Below are 21,947 nucleotides of genomic sequence, written 5' to 3'. Positions count from 1 at the left end.
AAAAAAAAAAAAAAAAAAAAAAAAACAGCCAACAATCACCCAGCCTGGTAACAGACTCCTGCCCCTGCAAATAGCAAGACAACTAGCAAAACACAAACACTCTTAGCAAGAAAGATTTACATGCTTTCAAATCTCAAACAGAAACACGGAATAAAACAAGCTGCTATAATTTCTACCTCTTAACAGTGTAAAATATTTCTGTACACAAGTCAAGAAGTGCTCTTGATTATGAAATACTCCTCCTAGAGTCTTCCTCTCTAGGTATTACAAGCACAGTAATAAACAAAAGTAAAGATGGTAACAAAAGCCTGAGCAATGTTTAACAACCTCTCTTGTCTAGAAACTAGGTGCTGCTGCAGTGAACAGACAAACAGAGCAAGCTCTGCAATGATCTCGATGACAGGACCGTCCCATTCCTGGCACAGGCGTCCTTTTTTTAAAATATCTGGCAAATCTGTCCTGACCCTCAACACCTGTAAGTTGAGCATTTTATCTAAGCTATTCCCACCAATTTCCCCTACAATCAAAGGCTCAGGCAAATGCCACCAGAAGCCACTCTGCAGCAGATCTGCGAGACGTCTAGCCCAAACTGCCTCCTAGAAGTGCCCCTCTACCTTCACCGACTACTCAGGAAGCTCAACGAAAAGCTCAGATACCTGAAACACAGGCGGCTAATCTAAGCAAGAAGGTTCCCACCCGCTACGACATCGTGCGACTGCGCACAGCAACGGAGGTGCTCACAGCACGGCAGAGGATGCCACTGAGCGTTCGGTGCAGTCTGGGATGTGGTGGTACTGGTCTCCGCATGACACCGCTCTGTCACCCCAACCCATCCTCACCCTGTCACTGGTGCAACAACATTACGCAAAGACAGCTCTGCCCTGAGCAGTGCTTGGGAGCAGGTAACTCTGCCTTCTCCTGTTGTCCACAGCAGCAACGGCCTCTTCACCGTGACCCATGGCTCTAACTGCAACTGCTAAAGTCTACTTAAGAAAGGGCACTATGGTTTACATAAACACTAGTGGTGCAGCTGTACAAAAAAAGCAAAAGAATAAATGCACACTCTCCTGCATGGCTCAGGCCTTCTTAGAGACCTTTAAGTAAGTCTTAGCTCTTATTTACCTTTTTTTTATTTTTATATATATATTTTTTATTAACACCATGYGTGGGTGTTATATTGCTGCTGCACTTTTCTCAACAAGACTCTACTGCTGGTTCAATAATGAAAAGAAGTCAATATACATGTGTTAAAATAAAAGGAATAGCATCTGACATCATTCTACTGAGACCTGGGAACTAATACTTTAAAATTCAGTTTTTAAAAGCAAACTTTATCTCCACAGAAATAACCAGGCCTACATAAAAGAAGCTGTAGTATCAAAGGCAACATTACCGTAAATGTTTCTCATTGCAGAGTCTTTTTCCACAATGTGTTCCTCAAGTCCTGATCCTCAGCTTCTTGTTAAAGATGTGTTGTATATTTTTTTACACAAARCCAAGGAAATACTGTGTGATATGAAAATCTCCATGCATGCGAAAATTGTGTCACACAACAAAGGGAGAACATAAGATCATGCAAGAAATCAGAATTTTTCCTATCCTTGGCAAATAATGAGAATATACAAAGCACTAAGGAAAGCACAAGGCTGTATTACAAATTGGTTACTTTAACTTTTTTTTTCCTCTCTGATCCATTGAAATGCAGTCATTAGTGAAATATAAGTGTGGCTTTCAAAATGCAGATGCCTATCAACAAGTCTGTATCAACAGCAAAACAACACCATCAATGAGCATTTTATTCAATAAAACACTCAGTATAAACCTGCACCCCCTCAAGCCTGAGATTTTAAAAACACTTCACACTTGATGAATGCTGTCCAAACCCAGAGAGAGCAAAGGTTATTCACTGAGGCAGTATGAGCATGGCATGTACAGAGCAATTACCATGAAGGCTGATAGTTTTTCTATTTTCCCCATATGCAGATGTTCAGAAAACAGTAACAAGGCAAAAGAAGAGGCAAAAATCACATACCTTGCCAAACCTGATAGTTCTGAATGTTGGACACAATCCGTTTCAGAGCAACATTGGTGTGACAGTGAGTTCCTCAGGCGGCCACCACAGGCAGTTCCTTTCCAAGCTCCCCAGAGGCTCCAGCTCACCGTTGTCCCTGTCCCTGAGGAAGATGCGGAGWCCTCCAGCACTTTAGAGCCTCAGCTGCAAAAGATGGTGTTCAGAAAAGGAAAAGAGAAGAAGGTGTGGCATTAAATTCCAGGGTCAGTTGCTTGGCAGATTCAGAGTAGAACGTAAGACAACATCTGATAGGAATGAAATGTCAAGCCAGGACACAAAAAGTCTGTGACAATCCATCATACATGGCACCTTCTGAGAGCAATCTCTGAATTCAAGAATTGTGGTGCAAAGCTATTCCTGCTTTACAATGCTTTAATAGTCTCCCTACACCAGGAAGTGAATGCCAGCCTGGCTGCATTTTACTCCAGTCTGAGATCGTACTAAGAAAGTAAGTAGCACACTCCTGCAAAGGGAATATTTTAATCCATTATGGTATTTCTGCTAAATAACAGGGTTTTCATATTAAAAGCATAGACATAGCCTCAGTCTTAACACTTTGCACTCTTAAAACAGCACTCACACAGGGATTTCAAAGTTCCTAAGCAAGCAATTACATTAGCCCTTATGGCTAATGGGAAGTGTTGACTGCCACCCAATATTCAACGGCAGGTTCCTGAAGTTCAACCTCTGAATCAGCTGCTAGAGAGAAGCAAACGGCCTGAGACTTTCTGGGACGGYTGGAGTTGCGTATCACCATGCTAACACAGCTGGCCACGCTCAGCGTTTCTCGCCGAGCTGCCACAGCACAGACACAGGGGCCTCATGGCAGGCACTCGTGTAAGGAACCACCTGGCCAGCACGCCGCAGGTCACCTTCCCGCAGCACGGCCAGGCCTGAGCACTGCTCGAGCGACACACGCAAGGTGGACACTGTCCTTGAGCCGCTTCTCTTAGAGCCCTTATGTAACGAATCAAACACAGCAGCCACAAAGGCAGTAGGAGTCTATCTACAAACACGAAAAGAGCAGAGGAGGTGGGAAAAAAGAGAGATACCCAGACATGTTTATTCCTTAGAGGTCTCCTACACAGAAGAAAGCTGATGGCAGGTCTAAATACCACAGAATCCAATTACAGTGGTTGAAAACCTGCTCAGCTTTTGGGCTTGCAAGAAGGAAGACTTCAGTAATCAATGTGTAAAACTATTCACACCGCAAGTTATATTGCTTTTTCTTTTCCCCTCCCTCTTTYTACCAAAAGTCTGCATAGCAATCACAGTCACCACAGATCAGAATAACCAAACATATTCACTCTCTTTAGCACAGATCACTTCACTAGGCCTTACATAAGTGGTTTATGCTACGTATCATGCCTAAAGGCTCCACAAGTGGAGCTGCTTGAGAGATATGTACAGCAGGCATTAGGATGGCAGAGCCCCTGCTTACATTTCTTGGCACAGGTCTGCCTGCATGGTGAGGTGACCTGAGGAGGTGCAGAGACAGCATTTTTCAAGTTTCAGACCTCCTGCATCTCTTGCACTCAGACATGAAGGACAAAAGTAGACCTTTATGGTTGGCATCCTTTTCCATCCTAACCATAATGCCTTTCATTTCAAATGGCAGATGAAAAATCAGACTGCCAAGTGAAATGGCTGCTGAGTGACTTATGGGTACAGGAACAGCTGTTGCTGCAGTAGTTTGATCTACTGGCAGAAGCAAGACCTAATTCTACTGCTTTTAAGGGATTTCTGTCTCTGGGGATCAGAGTTACATTTACTTTTCCCTTTTTCCCCCCTCTTAAAATTGCAATGCAAAAAGAAGAAAAGTGAGGAAGAAAATCAGTTCTGCATTTTTGTGTATTACCTATAGCATCAACTGAGCTGAAGAGTAGAAGGAACAGTAACGGGACTAGACCATCGTTTCAAGCTGAGTGTAGGAGCCTGGTATAAGGTTAGAATATATATGTTTTTGAAAGCTGCTATTTAGTACAGCTTGTCTATGCTTATCTGAAGCAAATCTCTTTGGTAAGGAGAAGCAGCCACATTGCCTTAACAATGCCGCTATGCATGCACTCCAAGTTCCTGCAGTGTCTGAACTCCTGCACTGCTAGGTGGATCATAAATTACAGCACAGGCAGGAGAGTGCACTTTCAGCTCTTGGCGGAGACAAAAAAAAAGCTTCCCTCACTACTAACCACTGCCATTACGGGAATGAGAGCACAACAGCAGAGAGCTGGAAAATGTTGCTGCAAATCCCACCCAAGCAGTCACCTGAGCCAGACTCTGAAGAACAGAACAATCCTTTCCCACCTCCTGCCGACCTGCACGTCAGTAGCAGGAGATTTTTCAATAAACCCTTCGTGCTCAGTGAACTTCTGAATTGGTGGTCAGTGTCCTAGCAGGCAACAGTAAAGTCTCCCTCTCACTCTCTAGGAAGCTGGAGAGCCCACCACGTAGCTCCCGAGATGTTCTGTGGATCGTCTCAGCTTCAGGCAGCTCTAAGCAGCAGCTGTTTTGGACATTGGGAACATATGCTACCAACAGCATATGGTAGTCTGCATAGAGCCACCACTGGAGGCCAGAGCCCCAGCACCCTTCAACATCCCAAGAGCACTGAGCAAAAATATTCATTGCAGTCTGCAGCTGGTGTAAATCCCAGGGACTTTGCTTTGAAGATCATACATGAATGATTCTATACCCAGAATATATTTTATGTATTTATACACATAAACGTGTATAGACATAGTGGCTGGTAAGTGGTTCAAAGGAGATTATGGAAAACTTGGCATTGCTTCTATTCAAAACAAAACCAAGTCTGAATATACAGAAATGCACGATGTACTAAAAATTCCACAATTTCAGTATTTCCAGTGATCTGACTCTCATAGAAAGTATGAACTCTATAACTATATACATGTTACAAACCCAATCAAATGTTAAGTTCAAAGACATCACTTCTACCTCAAGATATCCCCAAACCACAAATCACTGGAGACTGGGGGACTACCTCAAAGGAAACGTTGCTATACCTTCACCCTGCTCTTAYATTGTTCTCCAGGCATCCGCTATTGACAACTGTCAGGCAGAGGACACCAGCCGGCTGCACCTCTTCCTGACCCAGTACAGTCAGTTTGTATCCAGCTATCATACAGCTCAAGATGCAGCTTGGTCCTTGTGGCTAGTAATGACTACATTAGTGAGCATTTGTAAGTTTACACCAGGCAAAAAGCTGTATCTAGAAATTGAGCAGCATACTTGCAAGCACATACTGCCATATAGTAAGGATTCACATGAGTATCAGTGTTTCAAAAGTTAAACACACCTAACTGCAATTGAAGAAATTAGCTGGGCATAGCAATGATTCATTATTTAAGGAGTCTTAGAAGGTGATTTAGAAATAATTGAAATAATATCTCCTTGCCTAAATATTAACATTCTTTTATTTTTACTGCAAGTGTGGCTGTGAAGAAATCAAAACTCTTGTCTGTGATGTGTGTCTGTGTGCACACATGCAGACAAGTACAACACACACTGTAAGTGTAGGACAGAGATCCTAGAGCATGCTCTGAACACAGCAAGGGATTATACCAATCCATTAGCAGGTATAACTTTGAATTAAACCTTGGGCATGAGCCCCTATACACCTGAGTAAGCAACAGTTGCTATATTTTACGATATGCTCAGGATTGAGCTATAGGGCTTTTTTTAATAATTATTTTTTTTAAAGAGTGCTTTAGAACAGTGTGGCTTAAAAGGATCCCATTGCACTCATCATGAACTTCAGCCAAACGGAAGGGTATTCAACTACCTTGGCGGATGCTCCTGACTCCTCATGGCTCAAATCCTAAGTGCAATTGGCTTCTATATTTTATAGGACTTGTTCCTCTGTTCCTGCTGCGTCAAGGAAGCTCTAGGATCAACAACTCATCCCACCATTTCCACCTTTAGTAAAGACCTTACACCAATTTATTGTAAAGGTGACAGCACAGAACAGGAGAATAAAATGAGACTTCGAATTCCTCCTTCCAGAAGGTTAATGTTAAAAAATAGGTAGCGATGTAACTTCGGCCCCTTTCCAGCTGTAATACTTACAGCATTGCCCACAACTGTGTCCCAGACATAGTTTGTCATTCACAATAGTTGAGTAAAGAACATAAATAAAACAGATGTCGCCAGCAATACTGACACTCAGCTGTTTTAAGGCTTTTCTCCTTCCCTGCCAACAAAACAAATAGTGGAAGCAGCACTGCAAGTCAAGTGAAAACATCTATGATTAGGGAATTTGGTGGAGGCCAGGGTCTGATGGAGTTACTCCAGAAATTTACTCAAAGAATGCAAGGTAATAACAAAATGGAGAATACATCACCTGATAGGAATATAATGGAACACTATATTACTGGGTTTTTTTGTTGTTTTTTGTGGGTTTTTTTGTTTTTTGTCATTTAAGTGCAATCCAAGAGTTTCCAGAAAAAAGGCAGAAGAAAGGAAGTATGAGCAGTGGTTAACCATGCTTGCTTTATGAACTGTTCCAATCGCAACAGTATTAAAGTTACGTTACGCAGTACAAAAGTATGATTAGTGCCTTACCAGATCACAAAATGCTAAAGCGCTGCACATGCCTTGTTGCTGCTACGTAAGAGTCAGTAATTTCTGAAAATGAAACCCAGGACATACAGTGGAAATATTTCCAATCTGAAATAAAATGTGTATCTCAAAGACAAGAACTTACATTAACAAAGGCTGCTTCTCAAGTCTGAAATTACTACGTTGCTAGGAGGTAGAACTGCCTAGCTACTAACACTGAGTTACACTATAAACTATTATTACCATTACTACTATTACTACTACAGTCTAGTTACAATACAAAATAAGCTCTCTGGGACCCCCAGAGCAGGGAAGTGCTTATAGTCCTAGACATATACATCTGCCCTTGTTCTGCAGCTCTTTGGTGAGATTATCGTTTCTCCTGCCAGTTCAATTGAAAATAATGACAAAGTTTTGGCAACGCATATGTCCTTGTCAAATAGTGATTTCAAAGAGACAGAAGCACATTCTTGGGGAGAAAAGGGAAAGCTGATTTTCTGAATGTAGGACAGAGTGAGGATCAAACAGCTTGCATTTAACTGGCCAGATCTTCAAAATAATGGAATAATGAAATAAACCCAGTTCTTCCAAAAACAGCTGACAGGTTTATATCAGAGGCAGCTGCATGATACAACCTTTGCTGATATGATAATATCTAACTGGATTTCTTCTTACTCAAACTTAAAATGGGAATGTAACTAGAAAAGAATCATGTCACTCATCTTAGGCTCACCGTTGAAGTACAAGTCTTAATTTTCATGATGACGATGGCATAGGATTTAGGATGGCTGAGTCTTTAATTCATTGACATGCCAGAGTCGGTGCATTTCCTATCCCTTATTCCATTTTTCACTAAGCCGGAGCAGACTTTGTGACAAGTGGGTAGATTATCTCCTTTTCAACCACCTCGCTCCTTCTCTGGCTCGTCTAACCGCTCTCCCCTTCCACGCAGTCTCCAGGACACAGCCTTCACTTTGCAACCAGAGAGGCAGAGGTGGGCTCCGCTCTGAAAACCTCAGCTGCCCCAAGGGAAACAAAATTTGTCAATATATGTTACAATCTAGAATAAATTACKTTAATGTGGAAAAATGCTATTTTTGGCTCCACTCCAAGGTAAACTTCCACATAAGCRTTTAATGCCGCGGCTGCCTCAGTGCCTAGGCAGAGCTTTGCACATTTTGGCCTGTGACGAGGTCAATCTGTCCRTGCAGCCACAGCCTCCAACAGCCAGGGCTCCTTCACCGCTGTCCACGAGCAGAGGGGGCTCTGCCTGCACGGCAAAGCGGTGGGGCAGAGCCAGTGAATCAACCACCGCCAGAACCAGAGGACTATGCAAGATTCAAGCAACCTGCCTTTGTCTTCCTCTACTATTAAAAAGAAAAATCAACTGCCCTGAAACACCAATACGGAGATTCTTCTGGGCTATATTTTCTATTCTGTAATTCAGTTATATTCCAGGATGAGAAACACTTTTATTACTAGAACRTTCAACACCTTTGGATCTCTTTACCACAGCTGATATCATATAAGTGGATCATATTACAGGATCAGGCATTAAAGCATAAGCCTTTTATAAACATACTGTATTTCTCTATATCAAAGGTATAAGCTTGACCATTATTAACTTTAATCTCATTTGAACACAGTGCACTTGTATTTTGGCACCCAAAACTGAGGAATGATTTCTATGTCTCATTCAGACGAACTTTCCCACCACCACCCTTTTTTATTTTTTTTCTTTTTTCTTCCCCTCCATTTTCTATTCAGGGCACTCCATTTTGCATGCTGCAGATGAAATTTCTCAACAGCTCTGGCACTACCCTCCCTCTGCTCTCACCGAAATCAGGGAGATTTATTACATGCCTGCACTAACACTGTTCATAAGAAAATACTGTCTTTGCTGTACTCCAAATATGTCATTCTTCAGAGATTTCTGTGTCTTGTTATTGCCATTTCTTTCCTGTTTTTTGTTGGAAAATGAATAAATAAATAAATGCATATCTCCATCTACTGTTAAATGCCATTGCTAAGCAAACCTTTTGTCCCTTGCTAAGGTTACTTATCTCTGAAGTTATATAAGTAACTCTAACTTTATTGTTTATCTCTGTAGAACATATTGGGATAAGCTGGTATGCCAGATAGAAGTATATTGGATTCTATGGTACACGAAGGACACATAACTGTCAGTCAGTTTTCAACCTAGAATCTGAGCAGAGTTTTCAATTATTAATTCAGATTATTGTTCTCAATGTTTCAATTTTAAAAAGAATACATAACATCAACCTCTGATGCATTTGCCAAGAGTTTAAGATGTGCTTCTCCTTTGGTGTATCAAGCCTCATATTATTAACCTTAGATTAGAAAAAACAGTTACTTTTAATCACAAATCAAACTCTGAAAAATTTCGTCTAATAAATTAGTTGCATGCAATACGTTGCCACTCTGAAGGTCCCATCATTGCCTCAGCTTTATGCAGCTGCAACCCCAGGGAAAGGTAAGAGTCAASCAAGCCCATAAACAACACTCGAAGATTGCCTTATTCAGTGCACAGATCTAGTATTTCAGCTTGAAGAGGATATCAAATTCACTGACACTTGAAAAACATCAAACTTGCTTCTGAAACTTAGCTTTTGAGAATGTGGATTGTATATTTAAAAAAGGCTCAACTGGAGCTGGAAACCAGTATCAAAGCCCAGCAAAGCCCTATCAAAGCCCTAGAGCTTTCAGTTTTAGCAACTGGTATAAGGAGGACAAAGCCAGAAGAGGGAAGATGCAGGGTCTGGCCGGGCATCTGAGCACAAGGCAAGAAGCAGTAGCCACTCGGGCTGGAGTGTCTGGGGAGCACCTGAGAGCCAAGGCCAGAACATCTTGGGGTCTCCAGGACGACAGCAGAGTTTTCTAGGGGAAACATCACAAGAATGAAGAAAGTTGATGTAAGATATGAAGGACTATAAACTAACAGGAGCAGCTGCAAGCTCCAGAACTGGGCAGTCACTACCATCATGTTCACAATTGCACATCAGCACTCGTTTTGTGGCTTCTGCCCTTTCCAAGCACACATGTTCCAGTACACACTTTCTGGACCAGGCTACCTAGAYGTACATATTAAACCAGAGAAAAGTTTCAATAACAGTACTGAGGCAATTCAGTATTCATGCAGAAGACAACCCTACCTCAGACTCCACGTAAGAAATACATCTTCAGAGTTAACTCATGTAAATACCTACTCGTCTGCTCTTGGAGACAGAAGACTAGGTTAGATAGACAGCAAGCCTCCAAACAATCTGAAATACTCCCATTCTCCCATAAGATAAGGCARTGGCACATTGCTTCAGTTAGTAAAGGCCACTTTCCTTGGCATACTGTAAATCTCAACGAATGGAGCAGAAATACAACACCCGGCAGACTGCGTGGCTGAGCTGTCCCCAGCAGCAGCTGAACTACCTTCAATCTCATTAGACACTTAGTAGTCTCAGAGCAATCTTTTGATTTGTGCTGAAAACCAAAGCAGCTAAAAGTAAGGAATCAAATGTAGGCGAGTTTAAAATAACYTTGTTATAAAATATGCTGAATTTTCTTCAGACACAGCTCAAGACTGCTGACTCTGTTTGAAGTCCACGATTAGCAGACGTCAGCCAGAAATATGTCACTAAATCCAGGTAGAGGCCAGGCATGAGAAGAAATGACTCATTAAGGCACTGTTTGCAAAGAAATCATACAATTCACTTAAACCCATATCTAAATTTAGACTTGGCCAATAGATAATTATGATATATAGATTAAAAACTATTCATCCCAGTGCAATGTCTGAGACTGAATTGTTCCCTGTCACTGATAGAAGTTTTCCTCATTTACAGATGTGCATTTCCACACACAGTTAATGGTGCTTACAAATTAATTATCCGTGCCATCAGGTGGTGAGATTCCCAAACTCTCTCTTGTACTCACAGTTCATCACACTGGCAAGTAACTGTTCAATTAAAAAAACCCTTTGAAAATATGACCCATTACCTAATCGGTGAGAGAGTTCAGTGAGYTTTGCCTTTTCTTAAGGTCTTTCTAAAAACTAAAATAACACCACTGTCAAAACTGTACTGTAACTCTGTGTATTTAAGTCAATTAGCACAAATTCATCTCAAGGGTAAATCTTTGCAGTCCGTTCACTCTTAAACAATTGGATACTGCAAAAAAAGCCTACAGCCATCTATCTGCATAGCTCTGCAAACGTTTCGAACAACACTAAAGTMAAGTCCACTGACCTGAATTTATCTCTGGTATAACTTCACTGACTTCAGTAGGCTTTTGCCAGTGATAAATTTGCCCACTGGGTTCTGCAACAGAAAACGACTATGAAATCACAGCTYGCAGAAATGTCAGTGAACAGGTTTGGATACGGGCAAGCCTGTGCATCAGGAAACTCTTCTCATTACAAGTCTGCAAACCTTTGGCAGTTTGCAAAATGCTGCTTTTAGAAACATTTTGAAGTGTTATAAATAGAGTACTCAGCCCACGATAAATAACAATCTGAGAAGCCTGCAAGATTAGAAACGTCAATGGATTTGGGGATTTTTTCAGCAGGGGCTCTCAGGCCTTGGTTGACCTAAGAAAAGTTTTCAGATTTTCATACATGCATACATGCATGTGTATGTGCGTGCATGTGTTTTACAGTGCTTCATTTGGATTCTTTCTGTTTTCATCCAAAAACAATATTTTAAAACACATAAAATTAATGCCCTTCAAAGAAATGGTAACATCTTGTGAAATTTCAGATAAAAATAGAGAAATGCCCAAGTTCCTATCACCACTGAAAGCTGCGGTTTCCCACGTGGCCCCAAGCACTGGAGCAAGCCCCTTCGCCGCGGCTCACAAGCAGCTCCAGAAGCCTTGCTGGGACSCCCTGGCTTCCTGAGCCAACCTGACAGGCACAGGCATGAGCTCTGCTCTTCCGTAACGGCTACCAAAAGCCGGAAGAGAGTTTTGCTCTCTCTGCTTTGCATTCAGACTAGAAGGAGTTGTACGTTCCTATTAACGCTTCTATTCTCCGCAAGGAAAAACACTGCAGCTTTGATCGCCGATGAGGTTTGAAGCATGATGCAGGAAGCTGGCACATGCGCATCACACAAAGCAAGGAGCAACAAGCAGCAGGAAAGGGGAAAAAATGTACAATCAAATTCTCAGCTGGTGTAAATCAGCCTGGAGCTTTTGATGTTAACAACTAGAGGGCAATTTATACCTTTTCCGATCCATACCTCACTGTGTTTTTGCAATCAAATCAACACAGAGATGTGACAACCATTATCCAGCAATAACCATTTTAGTGACCATTACAATAACACACAGGCAATTATCCCACTGCCAGAGACCGATGGGAAGCGTCCTTTCCTGWGCCTTTCTATTTCAGCAAACAGTAATTAAAATATATATTAATGGTTCTTAATATAATATACCTGATTACATCTACTGCAAAATATTTTCCTTCATGTTTTTGTAATGAATCTGACCACGAAAAACAAATTTATGTCTACAGTTTGTATCATTATAAACTCAACTCATTTGATGTGAAAAAAACTACATTTTAATTGCTTGATTTAGATTTGGCTGGTAAAATGCATACTGAAACATTACTCTTTTAATTATGTTAATTTATAACTGAAAAGCTAAATTTACAAAGGCAATAACATTAATTATTTACTTGCCCATTAGAGCTGAATATTTATTACCAAGCTAATTGGCTTCGTAAGTCTGCCAAAAAATTAAAAACGAGTTTATGAACTGATTTATACAGGAACGACACTGCTGTTATCTCTCAGCAGTTTGTGTACGCTTAATGGATTGTACTGATATACATGTACATTTCTTTCATTTATAGTCTGTTACATGTAGTATTTTTTTTAAAAAAAGATTTTTTTCCTTGAAAAAGATGCCAACTGTGACGTTGACCAAGCTCCTTTACTGTTCTAGTTCTAGAAAATGCATATTCAAAATCCCACATGCAGCCTGATGGACATGCACTGCTCTGTAGCAACTTTGGAATACTGCATCTTGCCTGGTCACTTAAATGCTAACTGAATGTAGAACTGCAGTGGGTTAAATCAAACCAATAAAAAGGAAACAGAGTAGCTCAAAATAACCCATCCCACAGCAAGAATACGAGTGCTGTCTCTATCCTCACTAATATTTTATTTTCATTTGCTYTATGCAAGAGAACAAATAAATTCAACACTTACTTATGCATGCACCCTCAAAATAGTACAATTAAGTTACTAATGGCTACAGAACAATTTGAGGGTTATAATAATGTATGATGAAAAGCTTATTTTGATTGCTGTCTACAAGGAAATTCTAGTTCCATTTAGCAACGTCTTGCAACTTTGGCACAAAGCAAACACCTTCTCTTTCTGCTCATGTTCCTTAAACATGTGACTTTCCCAGAGGATGAGTGGATTACTAAAAAGCTGCRGTGACATTGCCATCAGCATGAAACAGAGGACTGCTGTGAGCGTCATTTTTGCTCACGCTTCTGTGAAAGTCATCTTTGACCAAGACCTACGAATAAACTGGTCTACCTASTGCAGAGGATAAACTGAGTAAAAGAAGCAATCATGAGACTGCCCTCACCAAGATACTAACTAGCAAGTCCGACATTTATTTATGCAGGTGTCCTCAAAACAGAACGAGGAGATCTAAATTACGGTCTGAACTTCCAACAGCAGTGTAACTGTATTTCAGAAGCAGCACAGAAACTTCCAAGAAAGAGAGGCGACAGGCCAGTGGAGTTGGCATTACAGTCAGCCTAGGTGAGCGGGAATGGGACAAAATGGGACCATTTAAACCATTGCCGCCCTTCGTTTTTTTTTCTTGTAACTCCCAACGCACAGTCAGCAAAAGGGACCACGGGAACTCTCTGTCCTCTCACTGAAGAGCCATCTGCCTGAAGATGACCGAGCGGCTGGATTCAAGGCATACGCTTGCCTTTCAAYGATAAGGCAGATTAAACAAACAAACAAAAAAATCTAATTGAAAATATGGGGATTCTTTGTCCAGGCATTCACTTGCATCAGAATGAAAGAGACCTCAGCCAAGAGCACGGCTTCTCTCAAGCCCACRCTTGCCTTGCTTTTCTCAAGTTGTGCAGGGCATCGATCCTTTCATCAACTGAGCAGATACACTGGTATCTCTCAACGCCAAGTTTTTTAATGTTACCGTAACAGAGCTCAGCATGACACTGCACTGTGTGGCCACACTCGTCCAACACGAGTACAGAACTGCTAAGAATCAGCATGACCCGGAAGAATTGCTTTAACAGCAAAATCCAACTTGTGACGCTAAATACTCGCATTTTTTGACAGTTTAATTAAATGCCTAGAAAAATCACAAGGGGAGAAATAGCAGGTGATTATGTTAAAAACTGGATCAAAACTAGAGCTATCGCACAGGTACGTCCAAAACATCACGGTGGTTCACTGACAGGCTGTGGGGGGAAGAAGGGCAGTGGTGGCCAGCTGCCGGCACCACGCGGCGTCACCTAACACGTCACCACAGTCTGTGCAGGGCCGCGTCCACAGAGCTTCGCCCTACCCTCCTGCAAGGGCATCTGTTTTGCATCCTYTCTAATAAAGCCTGATCCAAAGGCTGCTGTCGTCACTGCAAGGCTCGCCATTAATTTCTGAATGATTTAAATCACCATTGCAGAGCTTGTCCTACCTCCTATTTGCCTCACAGCTACAACAAACTCATGCATATTAAAGAGTCATGGAAGCAACCGTATCTCTTGCTCTGTGTCATCATATATCCAGAAGTTTGGCTTGGCTGGTGCAACCCACTTCTCTTTGGGCTTTTAGTGATAGGCTGAACAGATTGGTATGTGATCTACACGGTGACATTTAGAGAGATGCAACGACTCCACTTTTAAAGGTTTGTGTCAGAAATAGTTGACTTGTCTAAATTACATCTGCAGCCTCTTCCTCATAACGAAGCACAGTCCAGTGGAACAGTGGCAAAAAATTACTAYGTAGGAGAGAACAGGAAATTCTTCGGTTCATGAAAATCTGTTACTTGAAAGATTTATATTTAARGGGACCAAAATTCAAAGTCTCAGAAATATTAATTATTTGGAAAGCTATTATGAGGTAAACAACATAAAATTTATTTCATTCTCTAATGTTTCATTGAAAATTCTGTGTCTTCTTTTTCAACCTCCCCCTTGTTTTTTACTATAATGTAAGATACATGTCTTTAAAGTTCTTTCAAATAAAAAAAAAGCCTTTGTTTAAAAGACTATAAAACCAACTAATTTCAACAAATTCCAGAAGTCTTGTGCTGTTCTGTTTTGGTTTCAGACTGGCRTTTGCTGAACCTGGCCTCTCCCTCGCTAAATTTAAGGTATTAAAGATATGGCACTGACCGRTGCCAAAACATCAGATTGCTAAAATCAGATGAGGTCTGGCATGAAGCAGCAAACAACTCAAATAAAGAATGAGCATGAGGCAGCCCTAGTAAACACAGGTAACACGGCATGACAGACAACCAAGACAAGAGAAGAAGGCAAACAGAAGAGAATTGTCAAACATGTTATTTTTAGCAACAGCCAACCAAAATGCCTTAGACATCAATTTCAAGCCACTTAATCTTCTTAAYGATATGCTATAGCATTTGTTTATGATTAGTGTTGCACTTTGTTTCCTATATAAGATTCCCCTTGGACACTTGTACTCGGTGTTCTTCAGAAATAGCTCCGTGAATACACTGAGTATTAGGTTAGAGTTTTGTTATCACAGCGCTAAATTATTCCAGCTGGGTCATTATTAGCTCTCCTAATTTTACTATAATTCACTATCATCACAACGATACAGCACCCTATGGATACATTTATTACAGAGCATAAATTCAGTGCTCATGTAAGATGCTAGAACGCCGAGTCTGCAGTCTTTATGCAAAAGCCTGAAGAACGTTTAAAAAGAATTATCTTTAAAACAACTTTTTAAAGGTTTACCTCTAAATTCCCATCCTCCACCTATCTATTGCATTTTTGTATGATCTTAGATAAGTTTTTTTGTATGTGATACTCCACTACAGTACAGGYTACTGCCCAAGGCAAAACTCTTTCATAGTAAATACACTGGGGAAAGGGATGGCAGAGAGAGCGAAGAAGAGTATATTGCTTTACACAGTAATCTCCATTAAGAGAAAGCAATGCATTTATGAAAATAAAGACTTAGAAGTATCTTGATGCATATACCCTCCCCATTCCACGCATTTATGCTGCAGCAGGTCTTTCCTAAAGCAAGCAGATGTTTGAACGGGTCTCAATTCAGAAAAGCAACCCGTTCAGAAAAACACATTTAACACCTGCTTAAAACCTGTTAGAGAAAAAGTAAAGCAGATGTTTCAGTGTTTTCCTAAATCAGGACCATAAATGGATTTATGAGTGCAGAAATCCCTCCACTTCATGCATTCATGYGCACAGGGTTTGAAATTTTGGTTCCATTATCCAGGCAAGCCCCGTACGTGTCTACACACTCGGAGCCTGCTAATGAGATGCCYTATCTCTGTCTCCAGCAGCTGCTCTGAAATAGTCTCAAATCACTACTGTTCCCTCCAAATTCCCCAGGTTACCTCCCTTCTTCAGGAAAGGAGCAGCGTTTTCTCCAAGTACGTAGTTTCTAATGCTATGTTTCCAATGCACATTTTCTAATTTTTTTAGTGTAAAGCTCCACTCGGCTCAGGAATCCTCATGCCTACCATTTAACAAATACTTCCCTATCCAAAACCTAAAGTTTTCCAATAGCGCTGTTATGCCTTACACTTAAAAGTAGAACGTACACACAGCCAAGTAATTAGAAGAGCACACTGACAGTATGTAACGCTATTCCACCTTCACCCTGGGCACAGCCRTTACGGTAAGATCTGCTGGGTTTTTTTGCTCCCCTCTACGCTTGCCCACATCCTTCCCAAGTGCAGCATCACAGCAAGCCTCTCCCAGAGCAGCTCCCAAGGTCGCCCATGCCCGGGTGCCACAGTGCTTTTCTGAAGCAGCRTTCCCTATCCAGCACTTCCTTATTTTGCATCTGTCGGATTGGTTTCTCTCTTTTAACAACGGCATTTTGCACTTGAGTTTCATCTTGATGATTCATTAAGATCATTTCCAGTTCCAACTCTGACATCTGTAACACTGAAATCTCTTGAGATCCGGGCTCATCCACACTTGAGAAATGTACTTTCTGGTTCCTCATCCAAGTAATTAATGAAAATGATTAAGATAGACCCTTCTCAAACCTCACAGCCAAAATGCCCACGGTTCTTTAACTATACTATAGTTAACTATAATAAAGTGCTCTTAAAGTTTTTTTTTTTTTTTTAAATCTGCTGCGTAGCCCCTGGCAGTTATTGCCAGTGTCTGGAAATACGCTGTCTGGAAATGCGCATGTCTGCTAAAGCTTCTAAAAAGCCACAAATCAAAGTTTGAAACTAGAAATTTGAGCTAAATTTTCTGTTGTTCACGAGACTATAGAGCTTAAGACGGAATCAGATGCCTGCCTAAAGGCAATGCGTTTCTGCTGTCATATACGTTTTGGGTTAGTCATCCAATCAAAGAAGGAAATTAGATTAGTTTGGGCTTAACAAAACATGTTGGATATTATTCTCTGTTCACAGGAACCTACAGGTCTTTAATTTGTTCTGGTATCTTTGTGAGCATTTAGCACCCTCTATTTCCCCTGTAACTTCCTTTACAATGATTAGTACTATGTTTGCCTTCCTCTAGGCTTCTGATAATTGCTGTATGTGCCATAAGCTTCTGAGAGTAATTGTAAATACATAAGACTTTGTGGGCACATTTGAGAAGGCCATGCGGACTCAAATATAATCAAGCTTATCTAAATACTCCTTACCTTGCTCTTGCCTTTGCTCATAACCTTTATTACAGGGAACAGTATTATGGATCTCACACAATTATTARCCTTTCTGTGAAGAGCAATGCAGAATAATGGCATTTGGTATTTCTGTCCACTCTTTCTAGTGCATTATTTCCTTCCTTTTTATCACTAATGAACTTTTGCTTTCTTCTCATTTCCAGTGCTTTGGTAAGTCTCCTCACTTTCTAACCCTTTACAGCTGTAACTGCTTTTGCCTCTCTATCTTTCTGAATCTAACCCTATATGTTTGCACAATTCTCTGATGTTCGTAGCCATGTATCCTGCTTACCTGTTTCACACAGTTTCACATTGGTGAAAAGTTTCTGGTGCAGCYGTGTTAGTTTCTTACGCCACTTTCTTAGTAACAGGTTGATGTTAGGTTTAGATAATACTGACCTCAGAAGRTCCTTGGCTATAATGTTTGGATGCAGAGCAGCTCTGGAAACCACAATACGCCYCCTGCATGCACTGCTCCAGTGTAGAAGACTTATTCTGCTATACGACATGTGTCCTCCCACAAAGCGATGCAGCTGTACTGAATAGCACAGGCGGAAGGGTGGCACAAGAAGCYTCTCTGTTTTTCACTTCTTATCTACTCCTCTCTGTACACAGTGATAAGAAGAAACGCAGTAGATCCAGAAGGCCACTATCCACATGGCCAGGCAATCACTCACTGTATGCGTAACCAAAGGATAGGGTGGACCCTGTTCACCGCCCCGATGTACCCTACCAACACAGCGAGGATGACCTGCAACCTACCCCACACATTGCTTAGCTGTACCAACTTCAGCAAACCTTAGGCTGAACCTCCAGAGCCAGGAAGACTTTGGCAGGAGTTTGCCAATTTCCCTCCTCTTAGCCAAATGCATTTTCTCAAGTGATCACCTCAATTTCCTTCGCTTAAGATTTTCAGGTCCACCACATAGTCTAAAAATAACAGTATTCTTTTTTAGGACTATAGTCACTTAACAGAGCCCAGAACTAGCAACTTATGTTCAGCTGAACCAAATGAAATGCTACATATTTGCATTGATTAGCAAAGCTCTGGCTTTAAATCTTGAATGAAATTCTGAGGAATCACGTAGAAGATATTTATTTAAAGCAGCTTAGTAAGCGGATTGTGTGCAGAAATGAAAAATACATATACATATATGTATGCATTAGTACAATACTACTGGCTGAAAGGTTTGCATGTGCTCTGTTTGCCTTTTTATTTATTTTCCAAGCAAAGTATTGAAGAAATGGGTCACAAACTGGCAGGACTAAGTATCTTCTRAGTCATCTTAGGTTTTCAGAGACCAATCCACCACTGCCCTACACTTGAAGTAGCTACTTACATTTGTGCAAAATGTAGTATCCTGCAGGCATGGAGAATCTTGAATTCATCCCTGCAAAGTGCTACGGATTCAGGAGGCAGCAAGAAGAGCACCTCACATGGAGSAGCAGACAGAGAGAGGCTGGCACCCTCCTGGGGAGGAAAAGGGGCATGCAGGGAAGGAAGCAAGCAGAGGTCTCCCTTCCTTGCTGGGCAAGGGCACAAAACCACCAGCTTCATTCCTACTCTTTGCGCAGTAGAGTCCCCAAATGCCCCGGCTTTACCATGCTACTTTAATTAACAATAGTCTGTGCAAAGGCATCTTCCACATGCAAATGTGGGGTTTTCTTCCTCCTGACATCTAACTTAGGTTCAAAATAAGCTGAAAATAATCAACTTAGACTCAAAATAAGCTGAAAAGCTTTATCTCCTTTTGTAATTCATTACCCTCCACCCAAACCCAGGCTGCTCAGACACTTCAAAGTCAAGCTACATGAAGTATCCTGTAATTCTGACCTTAAACTGTGTCCTAAGCTACCTTCCTTTAGCCCACTGATCAGCATAACCCATTTTTCTCACTGACAGATGTACTCTTGTAGAAAAAAAAAAAAAGGCCTCCCACAACCAATTCCAATCCAACTGCTATGCCCTCCACCTACTTCAGCAGTTTCTGAGGCTTTACTCTCTTGAATATTCTGGTAGCATCATTTTTCTCTCAATACCTTTTGAATTTTGTACACCTTGGTCATGACCCCTCTTAATCTCTTCCATTTTAATGGATATAAACATAATTTTTTTAATCTCTCCTCGTAGTTTATAACCCCTGAGGCCCTTTATCATCCTTGTTAAGGCTGTATCTATAATTAGGGTGTCTAGGAAGATGAAAAGGAACGAACAAGAAAGTGCCTACTTCATACAAACTGTTACATGAATAACCCCCTCCCTCCAACCCCTTCCCATTCTGCAGACAGCAACGGGGTGAGTCCAAGTGCTCAGTGTCAGAGCRCGCGTCTGTGATTTCTGCACAGCAAGTGATGCAGCCAGGCAGGACTTTGAGGCTGCAGGGTCCATCACTCCTCACAAGTTCATACTGCAACACTCATCTTTGTGATATTTCTGCTCTRTCATTACACACATAGACATACACATTTATATTCTCCACAGATAATCAAGAAATCACACCTGCCCATATTATAYACCAGACAAACTGCCCTCCATCTGTCCATACACAAGCACACAAACTCACGCATTCCCAAATGGCTGACTGCTCCACACTCCATATACACAGAGATATATGTACGCACATGGACATGTTTAGCATTTCTGCTACCAGGGAAAAAAAACACTGACCATAGCCACTTTTCATTGCAGAATTACAGATGAAGATAACACGCTGACTTGCCTTCAGTACTTGCTGTGGCTGTCATTCATTAGTTGCACAGATCCTCGAATCCTTCACTGATAAGCAGAGAAGAAGCCTCCAAGGGATGAGTGAGAAGTCGAACAAATGCCCAGGGCACTGAAGATAAACACGTTTTAAGGGATATATCTGTCCTTCTGGATTACACTATATGATTATTTAAAATTTGGAACTTGCCATAGCAGATTAGACCAGAGTTCTGTTCGGACCAGAAATCTGTTTCTGACAGTAGAAAAATGTAGATGCTGCAGGGAAGGGTTTGAGAAACCCTTGTAAACAGTTACAGCACAACTATAAACCACTTAGGCTATTTTCCTCCTGATCTTCATTAACTGGACAGTTAATATCCTGAAGTAGAAGAATTTCTCTATCCCTGTCAAGTATCTCTTAATTCTTACAGCTGTGATGTTGCATGGTCTCACTGCTGTGAAATGGAGTTCAAACCTTTGGACTTCAACCCTTGAGTTTTTATCTTCACTGGTATCTTGGCACATTTGTTCCCCAGCCTCAGCAACTCAACTCTTCCCTCACCCACAAAACATGAAATCACATACTCCTAACCTGCGGTCTTCTCTTATAAGAGATGCCTTGCAAAATTTCTCACACATTAGTGAATCACTTCTGATATGTTTTCCATAGGCAAATTTAAGGCATTTAATTATGGAAATGTATGCCAAAATGTCTTCCCACAGAGCTTCACACTGTCATGGTATGACACAGTTACATAGGGTCTAGGCTGCAGAACATTTTATAGAACACAAGGCAGTGACATGTTACAATGAGGTAATGATCGCTGCAAGCATAAAAGGTGAAAATGAGTTTATTTGTCCTAGCCATGTTTTTTAATCACATAAAGGCTATTCAGCAGGTATTGCCAGTAGTAACAACTTGCAGAAGGAAATGGTACTAAACAAACTGTAGCCCACACCRAACTTAGAATTCTGTTTTTCTTTGCTATTATTATCTATCTAAAGATGGTTACTATGAAACATTATCTGCATATTTTATCACGCCTACCTTTATGTCACAGGAACAAATCAAATGGTGAAAATAACCAAGAAATCCTCACTACAAGATCTTAAACTGGTAATACTTTATCAACAAGAGAATCTTTTATTTACCTAAGCAATTCTTGTGCTGCAAGGCTTCATCATTTCTAAAGGGTGGGCTAGATACACTGTTGTTTAATATTACTAGCCTTTGCAAGGAAAATTCAGTTCTAATTTTGAAGAGGGAGGAAACTCAGCATGTATCTGTGCAGTTTCACTGGTTTAGTGCTGTGTATTACAAGCAATGAATGTTTCATAGAATCATAGAATCAGTAAGGTTGGAAGGGACCTCTGGAGATCATCTAGTCCAACCTCCCTGCTCAGCAGGGTCACCTAGAGCATGGTAGGCAGGGTTGCAGCCAGGCGGGCCTTGAAGATCTCCACAGAAGGAGACTCCACAACCTCTCTGGGCAACCTGTGCCAGGGCTCCGTCACTCTCACAGGGAAGAAATTCCCCCTCACGGTCAGGCAGAACTTCCTGTGCTTCAGTTTCTGCCCATTGCCTCTTGTCCTGTCACATGGGACAACCGAAAAGAGTTTGTCCCCGTCCCCCTGACACCCTCCCTTCAGGTACTTACACATATTGATAAGATCCCCCCTC

General features: G+C 41.2%; 1 protein-coding gene across 6 annotated transcripts in view; it reads right to left on the bottom strand.

The window, feature by feature from the left end:
• Positions 1-21,947, bottom strand: part of SGCD (sarcoglycan delta) — a 359,722-nt gene that overhangs the window by 222,045 nt on the left and 115,730 nt on the right. For all 6 annotated transcript variants that reach the window (XM_085317947.1, XM_085317945.1, XM_085317944.1 and 3 more), the window contains exon 2: positions 2,033-2,215. The gene's annotated coding sequence lies outside the window, so the exon portion shown is untranslated. The remainder of the gene's footprint in view (positions 1-2,032; positions 2,216-21,947) is intronic.

Source organism: Rhea americana, unplaced genomic scaffold, assembly GCF_003343005.1.
Source record: "Rhea americana isolate MKP2758 unplaced genomic scaffold, rheAme1 scaffold_51, whole genome shotgun sequence".
Classification (NCBI taxonomy): domain Eukaryota; kingdom Metazoa; phylum Chordata; class Aves; order Rheiformes; family Rheidae; genus Rhea; species Rhea americana.
Note: the sequence above shows the minus strand (reverse complement) of the source record. Positions and strands in the feature narration are given on the sequence as shown.